Consider the following 18,167-nt stretch of genomic DNA (forward strand, 5'->3'; position numbering starts at 1 on the left):
AAGTAATGGCTGAAAGTTTATCATTATTATTATTATTTTAGGTAAGAAAGTTTACCTAGAATTTAGGAAATTACAGTGTTTGGACAATAGCTGGAAAATAATGAAAAAATCAATTATATAGGACATATAAATAAAGACACTAAAATAAAAATTGAGTTTGGTGCATATTTTTCAAGAAATTACAGATATTGATAGGCTTCACAGAAGCCAAATGTGCTGAATAATAATTATGACGAGATGAAATATATTAGCACGTTTTTGAAATTTTAACAATAATCTTCAGTTATATTTTTGTATATTATGATATAATGTTTGCATGCAATTTTGCTTAGTCAGTCCATTTAAGCATAAAAATATATTTACAAAGGTCCTTCCCCGTGTGTATGAAAACCGCACAGAAATAAGAAGCACTTCCAAGTCACCATAAATTATTGCTCTTCAGCAAAGTAATTTCCTGACTCTTGGGACTTTTAGCCCAAAGCCCAGCCAATCCCCCCTCGCAAAAATATAATACATGAGGATGTGAAGTCTTCTTCCCAATATAAGTAATACGAGTTTGGACAATCGGCGAACATTCCTCGGTCAATCGTCTTTTGTTCTTTTTTGTGAGATTTTGAACAGTTTATAGGGAGCTATCATTCATATAATCTTTGTTTTTAAGATACCATATTCCAGCACTGTCAATTATGAAGCTAATCTAAATATCTAGACTCTGGCTTTGAACAATGTTTGTTCAATGTGTTTTGTTAATAAAGTTTTATATTTTCTTTTTCTTTCGCCAGTGGAAATATTTCCAGATGAAGGTCGCTACTCAAGGATTTTTTATTATCCCGTAAGTTTAGATCCCATTTATGGAGGAGGATATCATCCAAGGGATGTCACAGAGGCCGAAAACACAGTAGGCTAAGCAAAGACGGACTAGAACTTTACTGTAGAAATTATCAAAAGATTAATTTCGTTAATCAGAATTTACTGGCACGCGGAATATCCTAAAAGAGCCAGATGAGAACTACAACATTTGACTTTAGTTGTATATTAAACAAATCTCGTTATCTATGATAAAATAGTTCTTGATGAAGAGGATAAAAATGAATGGAAATGCTGATTATGACCTCTTAAAATTAAGAGATATAAATCGAACTGCAAATAAAGCTGCCGTGCCTGGGGCAGTCCCAATCAGAGGGACAACATTGGGAATCTGTGAAGTAGATTGGATGACAGTCGGGAGCCGGCGATTCTTGGCATTTCATTGCGATGCACTGGGTTGTCGTAGTTCCCATATCATCATAACAGGTACACAATGTACAAGGGGAACCGCCAGGATGCCAAGTCTCTCCTACTGCATGTACTTGACCATCTTCTGAAGTGCATGTAGTGCTTGAGGGGAAATATGAGTAACTTGGATGTAATTATTGTATCCATATTGTTAAGTAATGCAGTCACATATTTGACTTTACCAGGGAACAACGTAAAATATTTGCCTATATACCAAATGTAATTAATGAGCAAATAGTGAAAGCGCCAAGCCTATAATAAAGTGCAATAAATCTAATAATCTAGAGATATGAATAACGAAATTTTTTATTAATGTTTTCTTAAGACATAGGCTATGCATCTGGGCATGGAAGATATCATTAGTTATGATAAGTATTTAATGAAAATCTGTGAATAAATAGGAATAGGATGTGTCTGATCAGATATATTTCAGATTTCATAACACTAGCAGGATTTGTCTACCACAGGACTATATCATGTTAACTTGGGCTGATTGCTAAGGCTTATCATAGTTCATTTTGCTATTCATTTTACTGAAGAAAAGTAGAAATAAAGTAAATCCAGTTTAAATTTGATTTCATTAAACAATGCCAACAGTTTAAATCTTGAAACATCTAAGTGAATTAAAAACAACAAAAATGCATTTGCTAATAACTTAAATCTTGTTACGTCACTATAAATACTTCAGCAAACTGATACAATCGCTTTCGACTCATATTTAGAAACCTCAAAGTAGCCTACTCATGTCTTAACAACTTACTTTTTGACACCTTAAACTGTTTCAAAACATTAAATGAAGGCTGGACACTTTCTCTGAAACATTACTGACATATTCAGCACATATGCCTTAAAGATTCCTTGGGAAACCTATCTTAACGAGCATAATCTGCCCACATGAATTTAAAAATTAAAAAATTAAGCTTTCCCTATGTCTCTGAAAAAAAAAAATGAGTATAAACACGAGGTATTTCCAGATCCAAATGAATTATTGTTCTTAAATAAAGTTATCTTCTGACTCTTGGAACTTTTACCCTTAAGAAGCTTTCACCCTCACCCGCAAAGAATTAATATTTTAAAAATTAGAGTGCATACACAAGCTCATCGAATTGAATAACACCGCCCCCCCCCCTTTTTTTATTGAGGATTTGGATCGGGGTTCGGTAGATATGAGAAATACAATGTTTGCTTTTAAGAGACAACGGTGTTGCCAGAGATCATACTCCATATCTGTAATTCATGAAGCTTATGTAAATAACTCACTTCATTATTTCTGTAGTGTTGGTAATGTTTAATACTTCCTGTTTTCGCCAATAGGCTTATTTCTTCTTGAAGATGGAAATTCAAAGATATTTTTTTCATTATTTTTTCGTAAATATACATAACTTGATGGAATATAATGTCCTCCATGCAACCACAAGTGCAGCCTTTAAAGTAAATTGAAGGATGCAAAGGCATAACTACAACCAGAGACCACTGTGCTGAGCAGGTGTTCTGAATTATCTCTTTGTCAGGCAAAATCTATCAACACACAAACATTCGGAAAGAACCAAATGTTTATTAATCGTGCAAATTTGCTAATCTATGATAAGACAGTTCTTGCTTCAAGATATAATTAATCCATAAAGGAAGAAATGAATTATAATGATTAATTTGTTAAAAATCTTTAACCAACGAGAAAGAAGAACTCACTTGGAACATTAGATTAATTGGTTCTCTTTTGATTAACAGTTGGGAGCCGGGTTGTCTACATCTGCAAGATGCAAGTATATTATATTTGACTTACAGGTACACAGTGATTGGGAAAAGTGTATTATAATTAATTTTAATATTCATTTTAGTGAAAATAAAAGTAGGATGTAAAGTATTTCAGTACAAATTTGGATTTCTTGAACAATGTAAGAAATTTACATCTAAATGTTTAAATTTGAAAGTGCCAAAACATCAAAGAGAAACTTAGGTTAAGACTATCGCAAATAAAATAATGCAAGACTTAGAAGAACTTAAATGTTTACATCATTGTAGAAATTACTTTAGAAAATTAAATCTTGTTGCATCAGTTTATTTAATTAAAATAATTTTAGAAAATTGACAGAATCGATTTATCGACTTATATCTTGAAACTTCAAAAAAAAATGCAATTGTAGCTTAAATCTTGTTGCATTATTGTAAATACTTTAGAAAATTTACAGAATCAGACTTATATTTTGAAACCGTATCTTAACAAGTTCATTTTGAAACCTTAAGGAGTTCCAAATGATCAAATGGATGCTTGATTCCTACTGTGAAACATTATTGACAATTTCACTGAATGGGCCTTAAAGATTCCTTGGGAAACCTATCTTAACGAGAATGCTCTGCCCATATGAGTTCAGAATGAAGAAAGAAAATGAGCAACGAGAAATACATAGATATATACTTATACAGAAATTCAGGTTAATGAACCACGGTGATCATGAGGCGATTGACTCCTATAATTTGTGGTTAATATTAATGTTCAGTATCATTATACATACATTTCTTTAAAAAGAAATTACGTATAATGGTTGGCCTTATCTATGTCAAGTTGAACGAATGGCCAATAATTACGGTATATCGGGTTGAAGTGTATTTATTAGTTTTTACACTACAAAGCTATTGAATGACATTTTTTGTATTGAAGGATATAAACTTTGAGTAGAAATTCCGATTGTTCATATTATTAAGCAATCATTCAACAAGCTGACCTTACCGGAGAAAAATGTAAAAGATTTACTATCGTACCAAAAGCGTGAGTAAGAAATATAAATTTAGAATAAAAATAATAAACCGAATAAGAGGGTCAATATCAAATACAAAAATAATCTAGGCATCTGATTAAAGAAATTTTTAATTCAGGTTATCTTAAGACAGGCTCTGCATCTGGGCAAGGAAGATATCATTAGTTATGATAATTATTTTATGAAAACCTATTTATGAGTGGGAATGGTCCATATCTGCTTTGATAAATTTCAGAATTCATAACACTAATAGGAGTCGTCTACCATACAACTATATTATGTTTAACTTAAGCTAATTGCTAAGGCTTATTATAGTTCATTTTGCTATTCATTTTACTGAAGAAAAGTAGGAATAAGGTATATCCAGTTTAAATTTGAATTCATTAAACAATGGCAGCAGTTTACATCTTGGAACATGTGAGTGAATTGAAAACAAGAAAAATGCATTTGCTAAGAACTTAAATCTTGTTACGTCGTTGTAAATAATTTAGTAAACTGATAAATTCGCTTTCGACTCATATTTAGAAAACTTAAAGCAGCCAATTCATGTCTTAACAACTTACTTTTTAAAACCTGAAACTTTTTCACAAGATTAAATGAAAGCTGGACACTTTCTCTGAAACATTACTGACATACTCAGTACATATGCTTTCAAGATTCATTGGGAAACCTATCTTAACAAGCATAATATGCCCGCATGAATTTAGAATAAAAAATGAAGCTTTACCTATGTCTCTGAAGAAAAAATGAGTATAAATACGAGGTTTTCCCAGATCTAAATGATAACTGTTCTTAAATAATGTTATCTTCTGACTCTACGAACTTTTACCCCAAGGAGCATTCACCCTCAACTGTAAATAAATAATGTTTGGAATGATCATTTCCTCTTCCCCAATCCCGCAGCAATATTTGAAAAATTAGAGTGCACACCAACGCCCACCGTCTTGAGTAAACTCCCCACCCTTTAAACATTTATTGAGGATTTGGATCAGGGTTCGGTAGCTATGAGTAATAGAATGTTTGCTTTTAAGAGAAAACTATGTTGCCTGAGGCCATATTCCATTTCTGTAGTTTATGAAGCTTATGTAAAGAACTCATTTCATTCCTTAGATATTGTTGGTAATGTTAAATACTTGTTGTTTCTACCAGTATGCATATTTCTTCTTGAAGATTTAAATTCAAGGATATTTTCTCATTATTTCTTCATCAGTATCAGTATATATCCCTTGATGGAACATAATGTCCTCTAAGCATCCACAAGTGTAGCCTCTAAGGAAAATTCGATTATGCAAAGACATAACTACAGCCTGAGACCACTGTGCTGAGCAGGTGTTCTGAATTACCTCTTTGTCAGGCAAAACCTATCAACACACCAAACATTTGGCAAGAGCCAAAAGGGAACAACATTTTTTTGCTTTTTTATACATCATACAAATTTGTTTATCTATGATAAAATAGTTCTTGATTCAAGATATAATTAATCCATAAAGGAAGAAAATGAATGAAAATAATGATTAACCTTGCTGTTAGAAATTATCAGATGCAGAACCAACGACGAAAGAAGAGGACTCACTTGGAACAGTTCCACTCAGGACAACATTGATTCTCTTTGTAGATTGGTTGACAATTGAGAGCCGGCGATTTTTCGCACATCTGCGCGATGCATTGGGTTGTCGTAGTTCCCATATCCTCATAACAGGTACACAGTGTACAAGGGGAACCGCCAGGATGCCAAGTCTCTCCTACTGCATGTACTTGACCATCTTCTGAAGTGCATGTAGTGCTTGAGGGGAAATATGAGTAACTTGGATGTAATTATTGTTATTATGAGTAATTTATTGACATATTTGACCCTACCAGGGAGCAATGTAAAAAATTTATTCATGTACCAAATGTAATGAATAAACATAGAGTGAAAGCGCCAAACCTATAATAAAAAAAAGAGAAACTTAATAGGAAGGTTAAGATTGTAAAGGCACAAAAATAATCTAGAGATATGATTACGAAAATTTTTTTATTGTTTTCTTAAGAAATAGGATCTGCATCTGGGCATAGAAGATATGATTAGTTATTATAAGTATTTAATAAAAATTTTTAAACTATCTAGAACTAGAATGTGTGATTAGATAAATTTCAGATTTGATAACACATGCAGGGATTGTCTACCTTAGAAGTATATTATATTTGATTTAAGGTGATTGCTAAAGTTTATTATAATTAATTTTAATACTTATTTTAGTGAAGAAAACTAGGACTAAAGTAATTTCAGTACAAATTTGGATTTCATACATAATGGTACATCAGTTTACATTTCGGAACATGAAATCGTAGCCTATCGCAAATAAAAAAAAAAATGCATTGTTTACGACTTAAATATTGTTGTATCATTGTAAATACTTTAGAAAATTGACAGAATCGCTACCGACTTATATTTTGAAACTTCAGAGTAGCCTTCGTATCTTAACAACTTACATTTTGAAACCTTAAGGAGTTCCAAATGATCAAATGGATGCTTCATTCCTACTGTGAAACATTATTGACAATTTCACTGAATGGGCCTTAAAGATTCCTTGGGAAACCTATCTTAACGAGAATACTCTGCCCATATGAGTTCAGTATAAAGAAAGAAATGAGCAACGAGAAATACATAGATATATACTTATACAGAAATTCAGGTTAATGAACCACGGTGATCATGAGGCGATTGACTCCTATAATTTGTGGTTAATGTTAATGTTCAATATCTTTATACATACATTTCTTTAAAAAGAAATTACGTATATTGGTAGGCCTTATCAATGTTAAGTTGAACGAATGGCCAATAATTTATAACGGGTTGAAGTGTATTTATTAGTTTTTACACTATAAAGATATTGAATGACGTTTTTTGTATTGAAGGATATAAAGTTTGAGTAGAAATTCCCATTGTTAATATTATTAAGCAATCATTCAACAAGCTGACCTTAACGGAGAAAAATGTAAAAGATTTACTATCGTACCAAAAGCGTGAGTAAGAAATATAAATTTAGAATAAAAATAATAAACCGAATAAGAGGGTCAATATCAAATACAAAAATAATCTAGGTATCTGATTAAAGAAATTTTTAATTAAGTTTATCTTAAGACAGGCTCTGCATCTGGGCAAGGAAGATATCATTAGTTATGATAATTACTTTATGAAAATCTGTTTATGAGTGGGAATGGACTATACCTGCTTTGATAAATTTCAGAATTCATAACACTAACAGGAGTCGTCTGCCATAGAACTATATCATGTTTAACCTAAGGTAATTGCTAAGGCTTATTATAGTTCATTTTGCTATTCATTTTACTGAAGAAAAGTAGGAACAAGGTATATCCAGTTTAAATTTGAATTCATTAAACAATGGCAGCAGTTTACATCTTGAAACATCTGAGTGAATTGAAAACAAGAAAAATGCATTTGCTAACAACTCAAATCTTGTTATGTCACCGTAAATACTTCAGCAAACTGATGAAATCGCTTTCGACTCATATTTAGAAACCTGAAAGTAGCCTATTGATGTCTTAACAACTTACTTTTTAAAACCCTAAGCTGTTTCACAAGATTAAATGAAAGCTGGACACTTTCTCTGAAACATTATTGACATATTCAGTACATATGCCTTAAAGGTTCCTTGGAAAACCTATCTTAATAAGCACAATCTGCCCACATGAATTTAGAATAAAAAATGAAGCTTTACCTATGTCTCTGAAAAAAAAATGAGTATAAATACGAGGTTTCGCTAGATCTAAAGGAGAATTGTTCTGAAATAGAGTTATATCCTGACTATAAGAACTTTTATTCTAAGGAGCTTTCACCCTCACCCGCAAATGAATAATGTTCGGAATGATCATTTCCTTTTCCCCAATGCCGTAACAATATTTAAAAAATTAGAGTACGTACCTACGCCCATCCTCTTGAGTAAACTCGCCCCCTAAAACATTTATTGAGGATGTGAATCAGGGTTCGGTAGCTATGAGAAACGGAATGTTTGCTTTTAAGAGAAAACTATGTTGCCTGAGGCCATATTCCATTTCTGTAATTTATGAAGCTTACGTAAATAACGCACTTTATCCCTTAGATAGTGTTGGTAATGTTTAATACTTCCTGTTTCTGCCAGTATGCATATTTCTTCTTGAAGTTTTAAATTCAAAGATATTTTTTCGTTATTTCTTCGTAAGTATATATCCTTTGATGGAATATAATGTCCTCTAAGCATCCAACAGTTTAGCCTTTAAGACAAATTAGAGGATGCAAAGACATAACTACAGCCTGAGACCACTGTGCTGAGCAGGTGTTCTGAATTACCTCTTTGCCAGGCAAAATCTATCGACACACCAAACATTTGGCAAGAGCCAAAAGGGAACAAAAATTTTTTTGCTTTTTTATACATCATATAAAATTTGTTTATCTATGATAAAATAGTTCTTGATTCAAGATATAATTAACCCATTAAGGTAGAATATGAATACAAATAATGATTAATCTTGTTAGAAATTATCAGATGCAGAACCAATGACGAAAGAAGGGGACTCACTTGGAACAGTTCCACTCAGGACAACATTGGTTCTCTTTGTAGATTGGTTGACAGTTGGGAGCCGGCGATTCTGGGCACATCTGCAAGATGCATTGGGTTGTCATAGTTCCCGTATTCTCATAACAGGTACACAGTGTACAAGGGGAACCGCCAGGACGCCAAGTCTCTCCTACTGCATGTACTTGACCATCTTCTGAAGTGCATGTAGTGCTTGAGGGGAAATATGAGTAACTTAGATGTAACTATTGGTATTATCCATAATGATGAGTAATTCAATGACATATTTGACTCTACCAGGGAACAATGTAAGAAATTTATTAATGTGCTAAATGTAATGAATAAGCATATAGTGAAAGTGCCAAAACTATAATAAAAAAAGAGAAACTTAATAGGAAGGTTAAGACTGCAAAGGCACAAAAATAATCTAAAGTTATGATTACGAAATTTTTTTAATAATGTTTTCTTAAGACATAGGCTCAGCATCTGGGCATAGAAGATATTAGTTATTAAAAGTATTTAATAAAAATCTATAAATAAGTAGAAATAGGAAGTGTGATAAGATAAATTTCAGAATAAGTATATTATATTTGACTTATGCTGATTACTGAAGTTTATTATAATTAATTTTAATATTAATTTTAGTGAAGAAAAATAGGAATCAAGTAATTTCAGAACAAATCTGGATTTCATACGTAATGATACATCAGTTTACATTTCGGAACATCAAATTGTGGGTCTATCGCAAATAAAAAAAATGCAATTGTTTACAACTTAAATCTTGTTGCATTATTGTAAATACTTTAGAAAATTGACAGAATCGCTACCGACTTATATATATATATATATTGAAACTTCGGAGTAGCCTTCGTATCTTAACAACTTACATTTTGAAACCTTAAGGAGTTCCAAATGATCAAATGGATGCTTCATTCCTACTGTGAAACATTATTGACAGTTTCACTGAATGGGCCTTGAAGATTCCTTGGGAAACCTATCTTAACGAGAATACTCTGCCCATATGAATTCAGAATGAGGAAAGAAAATGAGCAACGAGAAATACATAGATATATACTTATACAGAAATTCCGGTTAATGAACCACGGTGATCATGAGGCGATTGACTCCTATAATTTGTGGTTAATATTAATGTTCAGTATCTTTATACATACATTTCTTTAAAAAGAAATTACGTATATTGGTAGGCCTTATCAATGTTAAGTTGAACAAATGGCCAATAATTAGGGTATAGCGCGTTGAAGTGTATTTATTGGTTTTTACACTATAAAGATATTGAATGACGTTTTTTGTATTGAAGGATATAAAGTTTGAGTAGAAATTCCCATTATTAATATTATTAAGCAATGATTCGACAAGCTGACCTTACCAGAGAAAAATGTGAAAGATTTACTATCTTACCAAAAGCGTGTGTAACAGGGATAAATTTAGAATAAAAATAATAAACCGAATAAGAGGGTCAATATCAAATACAAAAAATAATCTGAGTAGCCGATTAAAGAAATTTTTAATTAAGGTTTTCTTGGGACAGGCTCTGCATCTGGGCAAGGAAGATATCATTAGTTATGATAATTATTTTATGAAAATCTGTTTATGAGTGGGAATGGACTATATCTGCTTTGATAAATTTCAGAATTCATAACACTAACAGGAGTCGTCTACCATAGAACCATATCATGTTTAACTTAAGCTAATTGCCAAGGGTTATTATAGTTCATTTTTATATTTATTTTACTGAAGAAAAGTAGGAATAAGGTATATCCATTTTAAATTTGAATTCATTAAACAATGGCAGCAGTTTACACCTTGGAACATGTGAGTGAATTGAAAACAAGAAAAATGCATTTGCTAAGAACTTAAATCTTGTTACGTCATTGAAAATAATTCAGCAAACTGATAAAATCGCTTTCGACTCATATTTAGAAACCTCAAAGTAGCCTATGCATGTCTTAACAACATCCTTTTAAAACCCGAAGCTGTTTCACAAGATTAAATGAAAGCTGGACACTTTCTCTGAAACATTATTGACATATTCAGTATATATGCTTTAAAGGTTCCTTTGGAAACCTATCTTCACAAGCATAACCTGCCCGCATGAATTTAGAATAAAAAATGAAGCCTTACCTATGTCTATGAAAAGAAATGAGTATAAATACGAGGTTTTGCCAGATCTAAATGATAACTGTCCTTAAATAAAGTTATCTTCTGACTCTACAAACTTTTATCCCAAGGAGCATTCACCCTCACCTGTAAATAAGTAATGTTAGGAATAGATCTAAATCATTTTCTCTTCCCCAATTCCTGACTCCAGCAATATTTAAAAATTAGAGTGCAAATACACCAACGCCAATCGTTTTTAAACTCTTCCCAATGCCGTAATAATTTAAACATTTATTGAGGATTTGGATCGGGGTTCAGTGGTGGCTGTGAGAAATAGAATGTAAACATTTTCAAGAGACAACTATGTTGCCTGAGACCATATTCCATTTCTGTAATTTATGAATCTTATGTAAATAACACACTTCATTCCTTCTATTGTTGGTAATGTTAAAATACTTGCTGTTTCTGCCAGTATGCATATTTCTTCTTGAAGATTTAATTTCAAAGATATTTTTTCATTATTTCTTCATCAGTATCAGTATATATCCCTTGATGGAATATAATGTCCTCTAAGCATCCACAAGTGTAGCCTTTAAGGCAAATTGGAGGATGCAAAGACATAACTACAGCCTGAGACCACTGTGCTGAGCAGGTGTTCTGAATTACCTCTTTGTCAGGCAAAATCTATCAACACACCAAACATTTGGCAAGAGCCAAAAGGGAAAAACATTTTTTTGCTTTTTTATACATCATACAAATTTGTTTATCTATGATAAAATAGTTCTTGATTCAAGATATAATTAATCCATAAAGGTAGAATATGAATACAAATAATGATTAATCTTGTTGTTAGAAATGATCAGATGCAGAACCAACGACGAAAGAAGAGGACTCACTTGGAACAGTTCCACTCAGGACAACATTGGTTCTCTTTGTAGATTGGTTGACAGTTGGGAGCCGGCGATTCTGGGCACATCTGCAAGATGCATTGGGTTGTCATAGTTCCCGTATTCTCATAACAGGTACACAGTGTACAAGGGGAACCGCCAGGACGCCAAGTCTCTCCTACTGCATGTACTTGACCATCTTCTGAAGTGCATGTAGTGCTTGAGGGGAAATATGAGTAACTTGGATGTAATGAGTAATTTATTGACATATTATCCAATAAAAATTTATTCATGTAATTCAATGACATATTTGACTCTACTATAATAAAGATGAACAATCACAAAGAAATTTATTCATGTATCAAATGTAATGAATAAGCATAGAGTGAAAGCGCCAAACATATAATAAGAAATGAGAAACTTAATAGTAGGATTAAGACTGCAAAGATACAAAAATAATCTACAGATATGATTGCTGAACACTGTTTTTTATTAATGTTTTCTTAATCTATCAACATAGGCTCTGCATCTGGGCACAGAAGATATGATTGTGTTATTATAAGTATTGAATAAAAATCTTTAAATAAGAATAGAAATAGATTAATCTTATTGAAATTATGTGCAGATTAGATAAATTTCAGATTCCATAACACATTGAAGGGTTTAGTTACGTTATCTGCAAGATATTATTATATTTGACTTAAGATGATTGGTAAAGTTTATTATGATTAATTTTAATATTCATTTTAGTGAAGGAAAGTAGGAATAAAGTAATTTCAGTACAAATTTGGATTTCATATATAATGGTACATCAGTTAACATTTCAGAACATCAAATCACAGAATATTGCAAATAAAAAAAATGCAATTGCTTGCAGTTTAAATCTTGTTACACCATTGTAAATAATTTACAAAATTAGATCTTGCTACATCATTGTAAATACTATGGAAAATTGACAAAATCGCTATCGACTTATATTGTGAAACTTCAAAGCAGCCTCCGTATCTTAGTAACTTACATTTTGAAACCTTAAGGAGTTCCAAATGATCAAATGGATGCTTGATTTCCTACTGTGAAACATTTTTGACAATTTCACTGAATGGGCCTTAAAGATTCAAAGAAACATTTTGGGAAACCTATCTTAACGAGAATACTCTGCCCATATGAGTTCAGAATGAAGAAAGAAAATGAGCAACGAGAAATACATAGATATATACTTATACAGAAATTCAGGTTAATGAACCACGGTGATCATGAGGCGATTGACTCCTATAATTTGTGGTTAATGTTAATGTTCAATATTTTTATACATACATTTCTTTAAAAAGAAATTACGTATATTGGTAGGCCTTATCAATGTTAAGTTGAACGAATGGCCAATAATTAGGCTATATCGGGTGGAAGTGTATTTATTAGTTTTTGCACTATAAAGATACTGAATGACCTTTTTTGTATTGAAGGATATAAAGTTTGAGTAGAAATTCCCATTGTTAATATTATTAAACAATCATTCAACAAGCTGACCTTAACGGAGAAAAATGTAAAAGATTTACTATCGTACCAAAAGCGTGAGTAACAAGGATAAATTTAGAATAAAAATAATAAACCGAATAAGAGGGTCAATATCAAATACAAAAATAATCTAGGTATCTGATTAAAGAAATTTTTAATTAAGGTTATCTTAAGACAGGCTCTGCGTCTGGAAAAGGAAGATATCATTAGTTATGATAATTATTTTATGAAAATCTGTTTATGAGTGGGAATGGACTATATCTGCTTTGATAAATTTCAGAATTCATAACACTAACAGGAGTCGTCTACCATAGAATTATATTATGTTTAACTTAAGCTAATTGCTAAGGCTTATTATAGTTGATTTTGCTATTCATTTTACTGAAGAAAAGTAGGAATAAGGTATATCCAGTTTAAATTTGAATTCATTAAACAATGGCATCAGTTTACATCTTGAAACATCTGAGTGAACTGAAAAATGCATTTGCTAACAACTGAAATCTTGTTATGTCATCGTAAATACTTCAGCAAACTGATAAAATCGCTTTCGACTCATATTTAGAAACCTCAAATAGCCTATTGATGTCTTAACAACATACTTTTTAAAACCAACTGTTTCACAAGATTAAATGAAAGCTGGACACTTTCTCTGAAACATTATTGACATATTCAGTACATATGCATTAAAGGTTTTGAAACCTATCTTAACAAGCATAATGCCCTGCATGAATTTAGAATAAAAATGAAGCTTTACCTATGTCTCTGAAAAAAAAGTATAAATACGAGGTTTTGCTAGATCTAAATGACAATTGTTCTGAAATAAAGTTATCTCCTGACTCTAGGAACTTTATTTCTAAGAAGCTTTCACCCTCACCGGCAAATGAATAATGATCGGAATGATATTTTCCTCTTCCCCAATCCCGTAATAATATTTAAGAAATTAGAGTGCACACCTACACCCATCGTCTTTAGTAAACTCTCCCCCTTAAACATTTATTGAGGATTTGGATCGGGGTTTGGCAGCTATGAGAAATAGAATGCTTGTTTTTAAGAGACAACTATGTTGCCTAAGGCCATATTCCATTTCTGTAGTTTGTGAAGCTTATTTAAAAACTCACTTCATTCCTTACATATTGTTGGTAATGTTTAATACTTCCTATTTTTGCCAGTACGCATATTTCTTCTTGAAGATTTAAATTCAAAGATATTTTTTCATTATTTCTTCATCAGTATCAGAATATATCGCTTGATGGAATATAATGTCCTCTAAGCATCCACAAGTGTAGCCTTTAAGGCAAATTGGAGAATGCAAAGACATAACTACAGCCTGAGACCACTGTGTTGAGCAGGTGTTCTGAATTACTTCTTTGTCAGGCAAAACCTATCAACATACCAAACATTTGGGAAGAGCCGAAAGGGAACATTTTTTTTATACATCATACAAATTTGTTTATCTATGATAAAATAGTTCTTGATTCAAGATATAATTAATCCATTAAGGTAGAATATGAATACAAATAATGATTAATCTTGTTAGAAATTATCAGATGCAGAACCAACGATGAAAGAAGAGGACTCACTTGGAACAGTTCCACTCAGGACAACATTGGTTCTCTTTGTAGATTGGTTGACAGTTGGGAGCCGGCAAATTTTTGGCACATCTGCGAGATGCATTGGGTTGTCGTAGTTCCCGTATCCTCATAACAGGTACACAGTGTACAAGGGGAACCGCCAGGACGCCAAGTCTCTCCTACTGCATGTACTTGACCATCTTCTGAAGTGCATGTAGTGCTTGAGGAGAAATATGAGTAACTGGGATGTAATTATTGTTATTATAAGTAATTCATTCATATATTTGACTCTACCAGGGAACAATATAAAAATTTATTCATCTACAAAATGTAATGAATAAACATAGAGTGAAAGAGCCAAACCTATAATAAAAAAAGAGAAACTTAATAGGAAGGTTAAGACTGCAAAGGCACAAAAATAATCTACAGATATGATTGCGAAAATTTTTTATTAATGTTTTCTTAAGACATAGGCTCTGCATCTGGGCATAGAAGATATGATTAGTTATTATAAGTATTTAATAAAAATCTATAAATAAGTAGAAATAGAATGTGTGATTAGATAAATTTCAGATTTCATAACACTTGCAGGGGTTGTTTACCTTAGAAGTATATTATATTTGACTTAAGGCTGATTGCTAAAGTTTATTATAATTAATTTTAATATTAATTTTAGTGAAGAAAAGTAGGACTAAAGTAATTTCAGTACAAATTTGGATTTCATACATAATGATACATCAGTTTACATTTCGGAACATGAAATAGTAGCCTTTCGCAAATAAAAAAATGCAATTGTTTACAACTTAAATCTTGTTGCATCATTGTAAATACTTTAGAAAATTGACAGAATCGCTATCGACTTATATTTTGAAACTTCAGAGTAGCCTTCGTATCTTAACAACTTACATTTTGAAACCTTAAGGAGTTCCAAATGATCAAATGGATGCTTGATTCCAACTGTGAAACATTATTGACAGTTTCACTGAATGGGCCTTAAAGATTCCTTGGGAAACCTATCTTAACGAGAATACTCTGCCCATATGAGTTCAGAATGAAGAAAGAAAATGAGCAACGAGAAATACATAGATATATACTTATACAGAAATTCAGGTTAATGAACCACGGTGATCATGAGGCGATTGACTCCTATAATTTGTGGTTAATATTAATGTTCAATATATTTATACAAACATTTTTTAAAAAAGAAATTACGTATATTGGTGGGCCTTATCAATGTTAAGTTGAACGAATGGCCAATAACTAGGGTATAACGGTTAAAGTGTATTTATTAGTTTTTACACTATAAAGATACTGAATGACCTTTTTTGTATTGAAGAATATAAAGTCTGAGTAGAAATTCCCATTGTTAATATTATTAAGCAATCATTCAACAAGCTGACCTTACCGGAGAAAAATGTAAAGGGTTTACTATCGTACCAAAAGCGTGAGTAAGAGGGCTAAATTTAGAATAAAAATAATAAACCGAATAAGAGGGTCAATATCAAATACAAAAATAATCTAGGTATCTGATTAAAGAAATTTTTAATTAAGGTTTTCTTAAGACAGGCTCTAGATCTGGGCAAGGAAGATATCATTAGTTATGATAATTATTTTAAGAAAATCTGTTTATAATGGGAATGGACTAAATCTGCTTTGATAAATTTCAGAATTCATAACACTAACAGGAGTCGTCTACCATAGAACTATATTATGTTTAACTTAAGCTAATTGCTAAGGCTTATTATAGTTCATTTTGCTATTCATTTTACTGAAGAAAAGTAGGAATAAGGTATATCCAGTTTAAATTTGAATTCATTAAACAATGGCTGCAGTTTACATCTTGGAACATCTGAGTGAATCGAAAACTAGAAAAATGCATTTGCTAACAACTTAAATCTTGTTACATCATTGTAAATACTTCAGCAAACTGATAAAATCGCTTTCGACTCATATTTAGAAACCTTAAAGTAGCTTATTGATGTCTTAACAACTTACTTTTTAAAACCTGAAGCTGTTTCACAAGATTAAATGAAAGCTGGACACTTTCTGTGAAACATTATTGACATATTCAGTACATGTGCATTAAAGGTTCCTTGGAAACCTATCTTAACGACCATAATCTGCCCACATGAATTTAAAATAAAAGATGTAGCTTATCTATGTCTCTGAAAAAAAAAATGAGTATAAATACGAGGTTTTGCTAGATCTAAATAATAATTGTTCTTAAATAAAGTTATCTCCTGACTCTAGGAACTTTTACCCTAAGGAGCATTCACCCTCACCTGTAAATAAATAATGTTTGGAATGATCATTTCCTCTTCCCCAATGCCGTAACAATATTTAAAAAATTAGAGTGCACACCAACGCCCATCGTTTTGAGTAAACTCCTCCCGCCCCCTTTAAACATTTATTGAGGATTTGGATCGGGGTTCGGTAGCTATGAGAAATAGAATGTTTGCTTTTAAGAGACAACTATGTTGCCTGAGACCATATTCCATTTCTGTAATTTATGAAGCTTATGTAAATAACTCACTTCATTCCTTAGATAGTGTTGGTAATGTTAAATACTTCCTGTTTCTGCCAGTATGCATATTTCTTCTTGAAGATTTAAATTCAAAGATATTTTTTCATTATTTCTTCGTAAGTATATATCCTTTGATGGAATATAATGTCCTCTAAGCATCCACAAGTGTAGCCTTTAAGGCAAATTGGAGGATGCAAAGACATAACTACAGCCTGAGACCACTGTGCTGAGCAGGTGTTCTGAATTACCTTTGTCAGGCAAAACCTATCAACACACCAAACATTTGGCAAGAGCCAAAAGGGAACAACATTTTTTTGCTCTTTTATACATCATATAAAAGTATGTTTATCATGATAAAATAGTTTTTGATTCAAGATATAATTAATCCATTAAGGTAGCATATGAATACAAATAATGATTAACCTTGCTGTTAGAAATGATCAGATGCAGAACCAACGACGAAAGAAGAGGACTCACTTGGAACAGTTCCACTCAGGACAACATTGGTTCTCTTTGTAGATTGGTTGACAGTTGGGAGCCGGCGATTTTTCGCACATCTGCGCGACGCACTGGGTTGTCGTAGTTCCCATATCCTCATAACAGGTACACAGTGTACAAGGGGAACCGCCAGGATGCCAAGTCTCTCCTACTGCATGTACTTGACCATCTTCTGAAGTGCATGTACTGCTTGAGGGGAAATAAGAGTAACTTGGATGTAACTATTGGTATTATCCATAATGATGAGTAATTCAATGACACATTTGACTCTAACAGTGAACAATGTAAGAAATCTATTAATGTACCAAATGTAATGAATAAAATAGAGTGAAAGCGCCAAACCTATAATAAAAAAAGGGAAACTTAATAGAAGGTTAAGATTGTAAAGGCACAAAAATAATCTAGAGATATGATTACGAAAGTTTTTTTATTGTTTTCTTAAGAAATAGGATCTGCATCTGGGCATAGAA

The 18,167-nt window shown here is 32.0% G+C and overlaps 1 protein-coding gene across 1 annotated transcript in view; it reads left to right on the forward strand.

Annotated features, from left to right (window-relative positions):
- The window catches only part of LOC136843705 (uncharacterized), a 462,741-nt gene that overhangs the window by 224,240 nt on the left and 220,334 nt on the right, over positions 1-18,167 (forward strand). The gene's annotated exons all lie outside the window — the stretch shown is intronic.

This window comes from Macrobrachium rosenbergii, chromosome 12 (genome assembly GCF_040412425.1).
Source record: "Macrobrachium rosenbergii isolate ZJJX-2024 chromosome 12, ASM4041242v1, whole genome shotgun sequence".
NCBI classification, from domain to species: domain Eukaryota; kingdom Metazoa; phylum Arthropoda; class Malacostraca; order Decapoda; family Palaemonidae; genus Macrobrachium; species Macrobrachium rosenbergii.